This window comes from Rattus rattus, chromosome 11, assembly GCF_011064425.1.
Source record: "Rattus rattus isolate New Zealand chromosome 11, Rrattus_CSIRO_v1, whole genome shotgun sequence".
In the NCBI taxonomy this organism is placed as follows: Eukaryota; Metazoa; Chordata; class Mammalia; order Rodentia; family Muridae; genus Rattus; species Rattus rattus.
In genome coordinates, this window is record NC_046164.1 from 41,815,089 (window position 1) to 41,830,114 (window position 15,026).

A 15,026-nucleotide genomic window follows, 5' to 3' on the forward strand; every position below is an offset into this window, starting at 1 on the left:
AGAGTATGCAGAAGAAGAGGTGAAAAACTGTAAGAAGTTGGTAGACAATGCCAAAGGAATAGTGTTTTCCATACAAAGCTGGGTTAATCCACATATAAACTCACAGAGACCATGGCAACAAGTGCAAGACCTGCATAGATTTAAGCATGCACTAGTGCTGTGCTCAAATGTACAAAAACGAATATAACGCCTGGTAACCTGACTATTCTAGCTAGCCATTTTCCCAATAGAATTAATAAGAAAATTAACATTTTTAGTGTTATAATTATTGACACAACTTAAATATATAAAGTTACCAACAGAAAAATGATATCCAGGCACAAAAGAAAAGAGCTATTATTATTTACCAACACTCATATAATTATTATGTATAATGTAAATAAAATTTTGTCATCATTTCTTATATCAGTAAACACAAGACTACTTGATTGTATTCATTTTCATTTTCCCCTTTGTTTGTACTGGAACTCAAACCCAGAGCCATCTTCAGTTTTTAAAAATGATTTTCATTGAGCCACATTGGAGGAGAAGCCACCTAAATCTTCTCTTTGCTTTCAGGCAGAATGTTTCTGAAAAATTCCATGTCTCTATTGTTTCTTCTTAATACTTTTCTGGAGAGATTTGGTTACTCACTAATACGTTCAGTAAAGAAGTCCTGTGATTATAATACGCCTACTGACACCCTTTGTTTTTGTCAGTAAAATTAGCCTGAATTTCAGTTTACTTAAAAGATGGATTCCCTATGACTAGACATTAAAGTTTAAGCTGTTTTGGTTTATATCATTGGTTTCTACTTTCCATTTTTGATGTTTTCAAATTTTAGGTGTTTCCATTGAGGTCTGAGGTAATAATTGTAAACTAGAAAACATATCAAAACCCCCATTAGAAGATGAAGAGTGTGATTGAAGAGGGGAACGTTATTATTTCTATGATTTTCCAAGAAAACAGGTATTTTCATATATGTTTTGGTTATGGTTTTGCCTCCCTCAAGTTCTCCCACAAACTCCCCTTTTCCCTACCAACTGTAATCCATACCCCTTCTTTTTTTCTCAGTAGAATACAAAGGGGTATCTAAAGAATAATAAAATAAAATAAAACCACAGTAGCATATAACAAACAAACAAACAGAAGAAAAACAAACTAAGAAAAAGCTCAAGAAAGACATATAGACACAATGGCATACACATTTGGGATCGCATAAAACCACAAAACAGGAAATCATGATATATACAGAAAGTTTATAGGATTAATTTTTAAAACAAAACTCTTAACAAAGCATTTAAAAAATAATCTTCAAAATGCCACTGAGGTTTTTATTGGCCATCTAATGCTCAGCAGGAGGCATGGCCTTGAGAATGGTTCTCAGTGAGTTTATTAGCTGAGTGAGACTATGTTGCAGTAAATGGCTATTTCATCTGCATGCAGTTATCAATTGGAGATAGCTTCTGAGTTAAGGATGCAGCTTTTGTCCACTTTGCCTCTCAGTGCTGGGACCCTATCTGGCCCTGGCCTGTGCATGTGCTGTGCATACTGATCTAATATTTTAAGGTTGAAGTGACTAACAATACCATCGTAATTTATAACTTACTTTCATCTTTTTCCTTAAAAAATACTATTAAATTTTGTTTGGGTATTTGCTCACCGTCGAGCCCCTGCCTAGAAAGCATGATGTACTAACTTCTCATCACAACCATGGAAGAAGCTCCCCTAATCCAAAATGCAATTGGTATTCATGGATTGGTCGAGCACATGTGATTATTTATAGGTATGTTATAATACTTCACACAAATTGTATCGGGACTGTTCATAATAATTTGTAATGGAATTAGTCTCTTCGCAAAAATAGTTGATATGTGTTATGTGATGGGCTTCATCTTCAGTGAAGTAACCCAGACCCAGAAAAATAACATGGTATATATTTGTCTATAGACCTAGAAAAATAACATGATATATATTTGGCTATATGTTAATATATGGTCCTTAAGTATATGAAATATATGATATGATAACAGCCCATACACCTAGAGACTTTAGGGAGAAATGGTCTAGGGAAGACATATGTATCTACGTAGAGGAGATTTAATGGGTGGACTGGGGGCAGCAGCGGGGGTTTATAGGAATAGGTAGATCAGGTGCAGATGAGGTAGACAAAGGGATAAGTAGAACTGAGGAGAATTTGAGGGGAAGCATGGAAAGCTAGTGTAATGGAAACTCTCTAAAACACTCCAGGATGATCCTAATAAAACCTCCAAAATAATGATGGAGATAGAGTCACAGCTGTCCATCCCTTACAAGCAAACGAAGCTTTCAGTGCTGGAACTGGGCTACATCCCATCTAGTTGTTTGTTGGTCAAAGGGGTCTCATGGAAATCCCCAAACAACCCAGCTGTTTCAAGGAAGTATGTTGGTCTCCTCAAACTGATAAACAAGGTCCCACTGGTGAAGATAGAACCCATACAATTCACTGAACATGAAGAGATAGAACTGGTGCTTATAAAGACCCTATAGCCCTGTGTTAGACTGCTTTTGGCATTGGCCATACTGTGTAGAGTGCAAAATGAGAAACTTAAACACCAACCCAGCCCAAAACCTTTAGATCTAACAATTTTCTTTTTGCTGAAAAATATGCTAGGGCACTAGTAGCACAAAGCTTATTGAAGTAATCAACCAAATCCTGATCTGACTTAAGGCCCATGTGGTGAGATGGAACCCACATCTGACACTGCTTGAGCGATCAAGAACTAGAAACTAGACAGCCCAGAGAAATGGGGAAAAAAGCTATTACTTGTCTTAAGAGAAAAGTAGTGAAAATGACTCAATTCTATTTGGCTCTACTCATACATGATTGCTTTACTCAGCCATCACCAGAGAAGCTCCCTCCTGCCGCGGATTGGAAACAATACAGAGACCCACAACCAGACATTATGGACAGGAACGGGGGAGAGAGAGAGAGAGAGAGAGAGAGAGAGAGGGGGGAGCTTGGAACACACATTGCTAAACGGAATGGCTCAAGGTCAGAGAGTACTGTGGAAGAGAAGGTAGAAAGTAGGTTTTATAGCAGAAATTCTGACAAACAAAACAAAAACAGTCCTATCTATAGAGCAGAGCAGGAGGTAGAGAATGTACTAAGCTATTGATCATAGGTGCTGGTTTGCTGACATATTTACCCCATTTCTCTCTTAATTGACAGACTGTACATATTTGCTATCATAAACAGCATGTTACTTTGAAGTGTGTCTACATTATAGAATAGGTAACTGTGCCAATTAGCATGTACATCACCTCATCCCATTCTCTTTGAGTTCACATTAGAAAAAGAAAAAAGAAAAAAGAACTTACCAAACATTCTGACAATGTTTTAAGTAAGGTTATGATTTTGTGTTGAGTTGCATTCATAAAAATTCTGGGTGAATGCAATCTGAACAATTTAAGTTAAATTCTCCTTTTCACTTAATGTCTACAGCAACTTGCACCACTATCAAAATACAAGGATTGCATTTTCTCAGTAATCCAATCAGTACTTGGTATATTTTCTACCTTTATTGACAGATATCAAGCAAAACTTATATTGCTTAATTTATATTTCTTTAATAGATACTAGGTATATTAATTCAACTTCCTAGTATGACAGACTTTTTTTTGTATTGTTTTTGAGAACTAAATACTTTTCTTATTTAATTTTAAATTATATTTACTATGCATATATGTGAAATATAATTACAATATTTCTCCGTTCCCTTTACTCCCTCTAAACCATCCCATATATCCTTCCCATTCTTGTTTAAATTGATGACCTCTTTATTCATTAATTGTTATTGCATATATATATATTTTCTTAATCATAACCTATTCAGCCTACATAGTGTAACACACACAAATATATATATATATATATATACATGTATATATTTATTTATTTAGCATTTTGTCACTGGACAGCCAGTTGGTCTTTTAGAGACAATGTCTCCTATTTCCAGTTTTTCTTAAGTGACTATATATATATATATATATATATATATATGTATGTATTCATATATATATTCATGATTTCAATCTTGTTGAATAGCTGGTAAGTCCAATTAGAGAGTTATTGGTTACCACAAAAGTATGTGTGCCACAACTGATCCCTTAGTGTTATTGTGCCACACTGGTAAATGATTCTATCGCCTAGTTTTAACTGCATAGCTTTCTTTTCTTTTTACTTTACAGTTGAGTTCCTTATATAGGGTGTATACTAGCCCTAGCCACTAAGACATTGAAAAGTTAATATTTTTCTCCCATTTGATTGTTCTTCTGTCTATTGATTATTTCTTTGGTTATATAGAAATTTTAAAAAATCAATCAATTAATTAATTAATTAATTACCATCCCAAGTGGTGTCCCTCTTGTAGTTCCCCCTCATGAGTCCCTCTTTCAGCCCCCTCCCCTTCTTCTCTGTGAGTATAGGACCCCTCTGGACATACCCTACTTTGGCACTCAAGTCTCTGCCAGATTAGGTGCATCCTCTCCCACTGAGGCCAGACAAGGCAGCCCTGATAGTGAATTGATAAATAGTAACGCTCAGCTTTAGGGAGAGCCTCTGCTCCAGTTGTTGGGGGATCCAAATGGAGATTGAGCTGTGTGTCTGCTGCATATGTGCCAGGGGCCTCACTCCAGACTGTGTATATTCTTCAGTTGGTGGCACAGTTTCTGAGAGGTCCCAAAGGTCCAGGTTAGTTGACTCTGTTGGTTGACTCTGTTGGGATTCCTATCCTTTCCAGACCTCCAATCCCTCCTCCAACGCTTCCACAAGAGTCCCCGACTTCCATCCTATCTTTGGCTGTGAGTATCTGCGTCCGTTCCAGTTATCAGCGGGGTAGAGCTTCCCAGAGTGCAATTGTGCTAGGCTCCTGTCTGCAAACATAACAAAGTATCATTATTAATGTCAAGGACTGGTGCTTGCCCTTGGGATGGATTTCAAGTTGGGACGGTTATTGATTGGTCTTTCCTTCAGTCTCTGCTCCATTTTTGTTCTAAATTTCTCTTAGATAAGACAAACTTGAGGTTGCAAATTTTGTGGGTGGGTTGAGGCCCTTATCCCTCCATCAGGATCCTGCCTGACTACAGGAGGTGGTCTTTTCAGGTTCCACGCCCCTACTGTTGGGAATCTCCTGTAATGACAACTGCATTGACTCCTGGGAACCACAACGATCTTAGGTCTCTGGAGCTTCCTAAAGATTCCCCTGAAAACTCTTTTTGATTTGATATAATTCCAGTGCCTACCTTGTATTTTTCCTTCTATTTGTAAGTCCTTACCAACAAATTAACTGTCCAGGCCATTGCTATGGTTCTCTTAAGTTTCAAATCTAATATTTAGTCTATATTTCATTTTTTGAGTCAATGTGGTACATATTTTGAGATAAAGAATTTTTTTAATGAAATCTATTTGTGGCTACTAATTTTCTTTATAAAGTATCACTTTTAATGCAATGTTTGAATACAAGAAAACCATTCACAGTGCTGGTATGCATTACCTGAGTACCTCCTGTGCTGGGTACATGTGATCACCAAAGATCAACCTGGGGCAGTAGCTCAGAGCCTGTTGTCTCACAGAAGAGAAGACTAATGACATAGACTTTTGTGGGAGGCTGGAAGGCAGAATCAAGCATTGTTGAGCATTACAGAAACATGGGCAATTGAGCAAAGGTGAGAATTAAAGAAATGGAGGATACACCTCTGACAGAGGGAAGAGTTTCCATGTAAAGAAACACACTGAGTTTTCTTGTCTGGGTTTTACTGGAGAGGGTCAGGGACTGGAGAAAGGCTGAGGTGGTTGCTATGGGATTGCTTGCTTTGCTGAGCTATTTTGAGATGATGGAGGGTGGACAGCGTCTGTGCATGGCCCCATGACTCAACCATAGAGGTGAACATGAGCTGTTCATACACTGCCCACACAGATGGGATTGGCTTCAGTCCACCTTTGTCCAATGTTTCCTTATGCTTTGTAGGGTGCTGACCCTGTGTGCCATCAATCTCATGGCAGCCATAAAGAGGCTGCATTTGTTCTTAGTCAATTCTCTGTTCCATATAGGGGAACCTTTTTATTGTTTTATTTAATGTTATTTTTCCTGGATATTTTATGTATTTACATTTCAAATGCTATCCCCTTTTCACCCTCTCCCATATTCCCTCCCCTTGTTTCTATGAGGATCCTCTCACTCCCACCCACCCACTTGAAACTCAGCACTCTGGCATTACCTTATATTGGGGAAATGAACCTTCACAGGACCAAGGACTTTTACTCCTATTGATGATAGACAATGCCAACCTGTGCTACATATGTGACTAGAGTTATGGGTCCTTCCATGTGTACTCATTGGTTGGTGGTTTAGTCCCTGGGAGCTCTAGTGGGGTCTGGTTGGTTGATATTGTTGTTCTTCATATGGTGTTGCAAACCCCTTTGACTCTTTCAGTCTTTTCTCTAACTCTTCCATGGGAGTCCCCTTGTTCAGTCCAATGATTAGCTGCAAGCATCCTCATCTGTATCAGTAGTGCTCTGACTGAGCCTCTCAAGAGACAACCATATTTGGCTCCTGTCAGCAAGCACTTCTTGGCAAAAGCAATAGTGACTGTGTTTGGTGGATGCATGTGGGATAGATTCCCAATTGGGTCAGTCTTTGAATCCCTTTTTCTTCAGTTCCTGCTCCACTGTTTGTCCATGTATTTCCTCCTGTGAGTATTTTGTTTTCCTTTCTAAGAAGGAATGAAGCATCCACATTTTGGTCTTTCTTCTTCTTGAGCTTCATATGGTCTATGTATGGTTTCATGGGTATTCCAAGCTTTGGGCTAATATCCACTTATCAGTGAGTGCAGACCATGTATGTTCTTTTGTGACTGGGTTACCTTACTGAGTATAATATTTTCTAGTTCCACCTTTTTGCCTAAGAATTTCATGTTGCCATTGTTTTTAATAGCTGAATGATACACCATTGTGCAAATGTTCCACATATTCTGTATCCATTCCTCAATTGAAGAACATCTGGATTCTTTCCAGCTTCTGGCTATTATAAATAAGGCTGCTGTGAACATAGTGGAGCATGTGTCCTTGTTATATGTTGGGGCATCTTTTGGGTATATGCCCAGGAGAGGTATAGCTGGGTGCTCAGGTAGTACCATGTCCAATTTTCTGAGGAACTGCAAGTCTGATTTCCAGAACGATTGTACTAGTTTGCAATCTCACCAACAATGGAGGAGTGTTCCTCCTTTTCCACATCCTTGCCAGCATCTGCTGTCACCTGAGTTTTTGATCTTAGCCATTCTGACTGGTGTGAGGTGGTATCTCAGGATTGTTTTGATTTGCATTTCCTAGATGACTAAGGGTGTTAAACATTGCTTTAGGTGTTTCTCAGCCATTCGGTATACCTCAGCTATGAATTCTTTGTTTAATGCTGTAGCCCAATCTTTTCATAGGATTATTTGATTCTCTGGAGTATAACTTCCTGAGTTCTTGTATCAAATGTAGGATTGGTGAAGATCTTTTCCCATTTGTTGGTTGCTGTTTTGTCCTATTGACAGTGTCCTTTGCCGTACAGAAGCCTTGCAATTTTATGAGGTCCTATTTGTCAATTCTTGACCTTAGAACACAAGCTTTTGGTGTTCTGTTCAGGAAATTTTCCCCTGTGCCTACATGTTCAAGGTTCTTCCCCACTTTCTCTTCTATTAGTTTCAGTGAATTTGGTTTTATGTGGAGGTCTTTGATCCACTTGGACGTCAGCTTTGTACAAGGAGAAAAGAGTAGGTCAATTTGCCTTCTTCTACATTCTGACCTCCAGTTGAAGAGGCACCATTTTTTGAAAATGCTGTCTTTTTCCACTGGATGTTTTTAGCTCCTTTGTTAAAGATCAAGTGACCATAGGATAAAGAATTATATTTCATTAATCTTCTGTTCTTATTGAGACAATGAAAACATGACTGTCTGCAATATATCTATAGCTATAATACTTGAGTTACAAAAGGCAATGGGGTAAGTTCTATTCCAGCTCCATTAAAAAATATCAAAAAGAATGTTTAAAACATTGCTCAAACTAAGGACAGCTGCCATATCATCCAACTACATTAAGTGTATGCATAATCAGGGCTAAATAACTTTCTGAGAACTTTGTGACTTTATTAGGAAGGCAAAGTTTTGTTAGAAAAAATTACATTTTTCACAGCGAGCATGACATTAGGCCTATAGGCACCATCATTCAGCAAAAACTTCTGCTTTGAACTCTTTCTTCTTTGTTATATAAGCTATTTCTTAAATGTATCCTTATTCTTCTGAAAATGTATACTTTAAACATAACCTAAAATGGGTTACTAAGAGCTCATTTTCTTCTATATCAACATATATACTTGAATTAATCTTATAGTCATAAATATATGGAAAATTGATAAAGCTTATATGAAAATATTTCAATTCCTTAATATATTCTTAACAAGTTAATAAAGAGGCAAGAAGACTGTTGGATAGAGGAGATAGTATAGTTTTTTTAGCTGTACAGAGGTGAGTAACTGAATTTGCTTTCAACAATGAACTGAATTTATACACTAAGGCATTCCTGCACTGTTCACAGATTTTCTAGGTCACCCTCCAAATAAAATCAAAAAGCATCTTTTCTACTAAATACTCCATTTAATTTTGAGCAGGGGCAGGTAAAAGTCAAGAGGTGAAAAGAAAGAACCGGCTGAGGGGTCTGCTTCCGGCTTTGTCAAAGAGGAATGAATGGAGAAGTGAGTGATAAGGGGTCCCTGCTAATGCATATTCCTAAGATTAGACACAAAATAAGAGTCAATGAGGAATACTCTAACAGGAATTAACTGGTTCAATTGACAGTATTAATACAGTTCTCTCAACTCCTAATGGTCCAATTCTGGTTGATTCTGACATGCGTTGTCTTCTAGTCTCTGCATTCAAAACATGTGCAACCTCAGGATTTCCCATAAATGAAAATCAGACATACTATTCTTTAAAAAAGCAGAAGTTTCCACCAATTTTATCTGAAATTTTATCCTCATTAGTCATGTTTATTTTTACTATGTAATATTAAAAGCTTTGATACATCAAATGACACACCAAGGAAAGAAATTTGGAAAATCTTGGTTTTAACCCTCTAATAATCTATTCTCTTTCTTTCTCCTTCCATTCCTTTTTTCATCCATCACATTTGCGTGTGTATGTGCACATATATTTGTCTGCATATATAAAAGGTCAAATGTTTATAGTTTCAATATTATAGTTTATAACTTTTCATTTATTGTTATGTTTGAGGATAAAAATGTTATCAATGGTGCATGATAATCTGTAGACAGTCTTTCCTTTTCTTAGGAAATCTTACTTCCAGGATTCTCCAAAGGTAACCCTATACAAGAACCCCAGCAAGAGGGACACAAAGTCTGACCCAGATTTCCTCTGTAACAAGGCAAGACTTCCAGTGGAGATTTTGGAACACCAACCCAACCTCAAAACCTTTTACCTACAATTTGTCTTGCCTACAAGATATGTTGTGGTAAAGGAGGCACAGAAAATGGTTGCGAGACCAACTCTTCAAGGGTCCACCTACAAGAGGGATCCCAACGCTGACATTGCCTGGAGGGTCAAGAACCAGAGCCTTGATGGTCCAGAGACCTAAGATTGAAACAAATATGACAAGAAAACAAATAAACAAACAAACAGTCCATAAAACGATTCCTAATGATATTCAGCTATATTCATAGAGAGGATCCTAGGATAATAGTCATCAGAGAGGCTTTATACAGCAACTGACGGAAAAAGGTGCAGAGACGCAGCCAAAGTTAGGAGGAGCTAGAGAGATCGTGCAGAAGGAAGGGAGGAGGATTATTGTAGCCAGAGGAGACCACAATAAAACCAACAGTATCAACTAACCTGGGCACTTAGTGGCTCACAGAGACTGAACTGACAGTGAGGGAACCTTCATGGGTCTGATCTAGGCTCTCTGCCTATGTGATACAGCTGTGTAGCTTGGCGTTCTTGTGAGACCCGCTAACAGTGGGGTCCAGGGCTGTCTTTGTTTTGCCTGCTTTGGGAACCCTTTTCTTCCAACTGTGTCACCCATCCAGACTTAATATGAAGAGCTACTTAGCCTTAGTGCAACTCGATATTCCATATTTAGTAGATATCCCTAGTTGGCCTGCCCTTTTCTGAAAGGAAGGGGGGCGGGTGATGCAGAAGATGACTGTGGATAGGGACCGGGGGAAAAGGAGAGAGAAGAAGCTGTAGCTGCCATCTAATATTTTTTTTATTAACTTGAATATTTCTTATATACATTTCGAAAGTGTTATTCCCTTTCGGTTTCCCGAGCAAACATCCCCTCCCCTCCCCTTCCTTATGGGTGTTCCCCTCCCCACCCTCCCCCATTGCCGCCCTCCCCCAACAGTCTAGTTCACTGGGGTTCAGTATTAGCAGGACCCAGGGCTTCCCCTTCCACTGGTGCTCTTACTAGGCTATTCATTGCTACCTATGAGGTCAGAGTCCAGGGTCAGTCCATGTATAGTCTTTAGGTAGTGGCTTAGTCCCTGGAAGCTCTGGTTGCTTGGCATTGTTGTACATATGGGGTCTCGAGCCATCTAATATTTGAGAAAAAAGAACTCTGTGGGTGTATGTGCGTGTGTGTAAAATAAGTGTTTTTTATTATATTATATTAATTACATGGGAGGAAAATTATGGCACTGGGTATACTTTCTGCACTAAATCTGGTTCAATTGTTTGGATGTATGTACTGGGGTGGCTTTTTTCTTCCAAGCATACTTTTGTCCATATGTGCATGCGTATTTGGCTGAGAATGGAAAAGATTCTACTATGCAAATAATTATCAAATGAAATATAAAATCCTTAACAGATATATAAGAATGGAAAAAATAAAAGAAATATGAAAGACAGAGTTTGTACTTTTTTTTTCAGGAAAGAGGTAAATGAGATTAATCTTATACCTGCTGGGCATATAAAGAAGAGCCTACAGGTTCATTTTAAAATATGAGCGCTCTCTCTCTCTCTCTCTCTCTCTCTCTCTCTCTCTCTCTCTCTTTCTGTACATTTCTCAAATATTATTTAGCATTTTCTGTTTGTCTTTTATGTTTGCATACTACTGTGTCAATAGTATGCACACAATTTTAGTGGCAGTGACTGTTATGCTCTCTGTGGAAATTCAAATTAAACATGGGCTTAGGACCAGTGGAGTTTATCACAATGCTTTCCTTTTCTTATAAAATCATTGCCCCGTTAGTGCACAGATTAATATTCTTATTCCAGAGAATGCTACCATGTGCAATTGATAGTGTTCTGCTGTGTGTTAAATAACACTTCTTAATATTGCTGATACATTGCTCAAATAACTGCATTTATATGATCTCACTATGGAGTCACCCACTTATAAGAAGCAGTTAAAATTTATGTGTGATTGCACAGAGTGAATAATACAGCATCTCAATTCGCAGTCATAATTGCTGTTTGATTTTGCTTTCTAAGACTTCATTACTCACACTCACTGCAGGCTAGTCCGTTTTCCTTTGTATTGTCTTTTTACCCCTTACAAAGATCATTTATTGTGGCATGGAAATACTACTAATTTTAAGAAATGTATGGGTTTGAGATTTTGTGAACTTTAAAATTTTATAAATTCAGGTAGAGTAGGTTTATTAGAAATAATTTGGTCTTATTTTTTACAATTACCAATTTACAAGGATTTTGGTAATTAAAGAATAGCAACTGCTTAATTGTGGTTTTACCCTTATTTTACAATCTTTTATTTATTTCTGATACATATTTATTTCAGATAGAAGTATAGATTGAAGAGAACCACTACAAAATGATTAATATATTTAAAATACCTTTCTAATATACACATTTTAAATATACTTTTTATTAAAAATTTTATACGATATATTCTGATCACTGTTTTCTCTCTCCCAACTCCATCCAGATACTCCCCACCTCTCCACCCACCCAACACCAATCAAGTAGTTGTAATTTGTCCTCTCTTCCTCAGAAAACAAATACGCATGAAACAATTGAGCTAGCATGATGATTAGGTATATGGTAAGGGACTGGTGGGGAGTTGAGGATCTCCCAAGGAAGGTGACATAGAATAGATAGTTGTGGAGAGATTAGAGCTGGTAAATTAAATTGGGAAGGAGAAAGGAAGAGAGGTATAAGGAAGGGGGCACAGGAGGAACAACTGACACTGGAAACATACTTGTATAGAAACATCTTCAAGTATATATGCATATAGAGAAATCCAAATGGTACCCCTAAGCAACAGGGTAGATAATTAGCTAAGCCATCTTTTTTAGAATATAAACGGAAGTGAGTAGTGTAGCTGGATAGTGTACCATGTGCTTAGAATGTGTAAAGGCCTAGTACATAAATATGAATGAATAAATAGATGAGTGAAGAAAGAAAGAAAGAAAGAAAGAAAGAAAGAAAGAAAGAAAGAAAGAAAGAAAGGAAAAGAAAGAAAGAAAGGCTAGAAAAAAATGATATCTTATAGGGGAAAAAATTTCCACTGGAATTAGAATCAGTGAACTACTGCTATTTTATTAAAAAAGTTTCTTTTTATACGAAATTATTTTAATCGAATTCTGTAAAAGTGTTATTGATAATCACTTCTTTTATTCTAACAACTTCTTACCCAAGCAATTGCATTGCATTCAGGTATTAGAAGATTAGGTGAAATTTCAAAGGATCACAGTAATATATTTTATTTCTCATCACTCAGTTTAAATGTATTATTAGGATTTCTGTCTGCTAGCACTTGCAAAGGGAAGCTCTCTCCATTATGTATTTTATAAAATGAGTTGAGATGACATAAAACAGAGAAGAGTATTGAAATTCTGTCATGGGGCCAGGTTTCTTCTGATTATTAAGTGGCAACCAGGATATCTATGATCAATGTGTTCATACTCTGTGTATCTAAAAAGAAAAACAAATGCATTTGTTTCAAAATAGAAGTCTGAGTTTTCTTATTTAGCAAAATAGAAAATACAACTTTCACAAACTGGTCGACCCTTCATTCTTAAATCCAATGTGTGTAAAGATGAGTACTGAGAGCAGAATACTCGGTCTAATGGAACATCAGTGGCATCTGGACTTTGGATCTTATCAATCATATCTACTTGCACAAAATTTAGAGTATATTGACTTATGACCAAATTATGATTGATATCTGAACATATCTGAAATGACACTTCGATTTTTAGGTTATGCCTAAGGTATATCATGTCTGATTAAAGAACACTTTAATACCTTCACTTCAACTCCACACAAATATAAAGTAAAACCTAAAAGACTTACTCTTTGTGAATTCAGCAAAACCATCTGATTGTATAGTTCAGAGATGTCCTTGAATTAACAGTGTCTAGAGTGTAGATGGTAAATATGAGTTGAATTCAGCAAGACAAAAGATGTTAAAAGATAAGGTACTTCTGTAGGATAAAAGCTGATTGTTTGTTACACTTAATGACTGCACAGCTCCAAAACATTGGTACAATAATAAGATTTCCAATTCTCTGTCAAAACATCAGAAAAGTTTTAAATAGGGAAATTATATGTTTCATAAAATTGATACTCCAATTTTATCTCTGGGGACCAGTTATTGGAATGATGAGCTTGAAAACTAAATTTTAAATCAATGAAAGATAATTTATCAGTAAATTGCTTCTAAGATTAAGGGCACTTTGGCTTTAATTTTCTAATTCATGCAGTCTGTTTTCACATTATAGACACGATAAAAACTAATATGGGTTTTAATTTCCATTGACATTTTAATCTTTGTCTTACAGGTTGAATTCCATCAGTTTTTCTTTTGTAAGTTCTTCCTCAGCCCTGACTTGTTGTTCAGATGATGACATTTTGTTACTTTGAAAGTTAAGCAGGTTATGCTGTGAACATGGTTCAGTGAGTATGAATGAATGCTTGCTCAGTAAGCATTAAGACCTGAGTTCATATCCTTACAATCCACATGAAACATCAGGCAATTAGACCCTAAAATGATTATCTATAATCACTTCTTCAAAGATTCTAAGAATATCTTAAAAGAAGTCACAGAAAGAATGAAAAGCTGGAAGATGGGGAGGCGTGGTGCAGAAAGACTAGTAGACATGACATAGCTGCTGCAGTCATGAATTCACTGCAACTGTGGTTACTCACGTATGGCCGGCAAAAGATTTGGTTTGTCAGTATTTTATCAGGCAAGGGGGAGGGCCCATGAAGCCCCCATTCCTTATTGAGAGAATATTGACTGTGGCTGAGTAAGGTGTTACTATCTTTACTAACATTAGAAAACACCTTTAGCCAAACTAACTAAAGGGCCCAGAGGCAGTACCCAAATTCACAAAATCAGAAATGAATGGGAGACATAACAGAAATCAAGGAAATTAAAAAAAAAAAACAAAAAACAAAAAAAACAACATAATCAGATTCTACTACAAAAGCCTAAACTCAAGAAAACTGGAAAATATAGATGAAATGGATGTTCTTCTAGACAGATACCACATACCAAAGTTAAATCAAGAGCACATAAACTATCCAAACAGTCCCTTATCCCATAAGGAAATAGAGGAAGTTACAAAAAATCCTCCCAACCAAGAAATGCCCAGAGCCAGATGAATTTAATTCAGAATTCTACCAGAACTTCAAAGAAGACCTGATATCAATATTCCTCAAAGTAGTTCATAAAATACAAACAGAAGGAACATTACCTGATTCATTTTATGAAGTCACAATAACTCTGATACCTAAACCACAAAAGGACCCAACCAAAAAAGAGATCTACAGAGCAATCTTGCTTATGAATATTGATGCACAAACATACATGGTATGCACTCACTGATAAGCCCAAAAGCTCGAGTTACCCAAGTTAAAATCCACAGACCACATGAAGCTCAAGAAGAAGGACGATCAAAGTACAGATGCTTCAATCCTTCTTAGAAGGGATAGCACAAATTTTCATAGAAGAAAATACGAAGACAAAGTTTGGAGCACAGACTAAAGG